Source organism: Aythya ferina (assembly GCF_964211825.1).
Source record: "Aythya ferina genome assembly, chromosome: 11".
Classification (NCBI taxonomy): Eukaryota; Metazoa; Chordata; class Aves; order Anseriformes; family Anatidae; genus Aythya; species Aythya ferina.
In genome coordinates, this window is record NC_140307.1 from 22,027,719 (window position 1) to 22,030,532 (window position 2,814).

Here is a 2,814-nt window from a genome sequence, read left to right on the forward strand (position 1 = left end):
AGGGTTACGGTTAGGGTTAGGGTTAGGGTTAGGGTTAGGGTTAGGGTTAGGGTTAGGGTTTGGGTTAGGGTTAGAGTTAGGTTTAGGATTAAGTTTAGGGTTAGGGTTAGGGTCTTAGTTTTAGGCTTTCTGTTAGGGTTAGGGTTAGTGTAAGGGTTAGGGTTAGGGTTAGTGTAAGGGTTAGGGTTAGGGTTCGGGTTGTGTTAGGTTTATGGTTAGGTTTACGGTTAGGTTTAGGGTTAGGGTCACTGTTACGGTTAGGTTACGGTTAGGGTTAGGGATAAGGTTTGGTTCGGGTTAAGGTTAGGGTTAGATCCGCCATTAGAGTTAGGTTAAGGGTTAGGGTTAGGGTTCAGTTTAGGGTTAGGGTTAGATCCGTTAGGGTTAGGGTTAGGGTTAGAGGGTCAGGGTCAGGGTCTGGGTTATTTTTAGGGTTAGGGTTAGGGTTAGTGTTAGGGTTATGGTTAGGTTAGGGTTAGGGTTAGTGTTAGGATTAGGGTTAGGGTTAGGTTTAGGGTTAGGGTTAGGGTTAGGGAGTTAGGGTTAGATCCGCCGGCAGCCGTTAGGGTTAGGGTTAGGGTTAGGGTTAGGGTCTTAGGTTTAGGGTTAGTGTTAGGGTTAGGGTTAGGGTTGGGTTAGGGTTAAGGTTAGGGTTAGAGGGTTAGGGTTAGATCCGCGGGCAGCCGTTAGGGTTTGGGTTAGGGTTAGGATTAGGGTTAGGCTTAGGGTTAGGTTTAGGGTTCGGTTAGGGTTAGGGTTAGTGTTAGGGCTAGGGTTCTGGTTAGGGTTAGGGTCTTAGGGTTAGTGTTAGGGTTATGGTTAGTTTCTGACTACCGATACTGGAACAACCAATAAAAATCATCCTTATTGGCTTTAGGAGCAAATCAATGGCTTCTATATCATCAATTAATTGTACATGCCCTTGGAAAAAGCCAAGGCAATACCTCCCTTGCCTTGAGCTGTATCCAAGCGCAGTTATGTATGCAATCTGTTGCAGCAGCTATTATTAGAGAGGGAGAAGGAGGAACTTTGCCCGCTGAAATTCGAAAATTGATTTGGGATACTGCTTCAGAATTTGAAAAAGAATTTCAAGCATGGTGGCAATTAGTCAGCTTTACCCATTATGCAGAAAATGATCAAATTGTTTCCTTTATACTTACTATAAGTAATGCCACCGTATACAATGTATAGCCAATCATTGCATTAGGACTCAATCATAATGGAACTATACTTTATCCTAAAGAGCCTAAAGTATGGGCCCATCATAAGGGAGGAAAGTGGCAAACAATTGATGTAAATGCATGCATTGTGCGTGAACAAAAAGGTTTCATCTGTGAAAGTAATACGCTGGAATCTCAAGACATTTGTCTTGACACTGAGCAAAATATTTGCCACTTTGAGATACATCCTAATGAAACCCTTGAAACTGTACTTGTATATATTGGGAAAGGTTGTGTTTGCATGAGAACTCATTGTGATTCTATAGTCGTAGATGATACAGTGGTAGATACCGGTAATCACTCTAATGTTTGTGTTTGCAATTTTACCAAAATTCTAGGATGTGATTTTAAATACTCAGTTCCTGTCACTTCTTATCAACTTATTGCATCTAATTATATTCTGCTTCATGAACTGCTGCCTACTCCTATTGGAATGAACCTCACCTTGGTGAAGAAATTGCTGGTACATGAGGACCTGAAGCAGCTGATGACACAAGTCCGAGAAAATGGACAAAAGACTCTGATTACTGTCCATCATGATGCACAAGAAATACATCGAGTGCTGGAAAGAGTGCAGAGAGATGAGAGACACCATTGGTGGGACACTTTGTTTGGATGGTCGCCAAGGCAATCTTCAACAAGATGCTTCACCCTGTTATTGTTCTGCTAATACTCACTGTGTTATGTTTCATACTGACAATTAGTTTGTATGTTAAACTCTGGTTTATGATGAAACGTTTAGCATCTCTACACAAAGTACATACACTCAATAAACCTCATCCCGAGAATGTATGTGAGATCCCCGACATATTCCAACCGTCGTGAAGCTTGAGTGACTATAGTCACGGGGTGGATTATGTAGTGTAAATGCCTGAAGTAACTAGGAAAATAAAACTAACATTCGCATTTTTAAGGAAAAGGTACAGCATTGAAGAGGCTTTCAGGGTAGGGCGTAACTGCATTACCTGAGCGTTCCCTAGGCTCCCAACCTTAGATGCTATTGCGCTGGGGAAACTTGGTGTGCTAGCTCTAAGGAACAGCACAGAGCGTAGAGTGGAGTGGAGACACCACGGCTAGGCTCTGTAATCAGGTGGGGCCTCGATTGTTCTTGTGCACAAAGCTGCACTTTTTGCCACCCTGAGCCAAAGACCTGTCATGTTTTGACAAATGCTGTACCCTAGTGTACTTTTTGCTCATTATAATATCATTATAATACCAAAACATACCTCCATCCCAAAAGCTACCCGCCTCCAAGGTGCGACCACCCCTCACTGAGCATGCGCCCTGAATTTCTCGGAGCCTATTACTTTAAATGGAGACGGAAAAACTTTACACCAATCATAACTAAGATATGCTTGACTAGAGCCACTCAAGCTCCACCTAAAAGATAGAAAATAATATAAATTGGCCCAAGAAAGAGGGGATGTCAGGGAAGATACCACCGTCAGGGGAGATACCATCCCAAGGAAATACAACATCCTTAGGACCTCCTGACTCCTGGGATCAGTTGACGGGCTGAGCCTCTCTTCCCCCCCATGGGGACGCCTTTGGGTGAGATCTGAATACTTGCTTATAAATCTCTATAGAGTCTTTG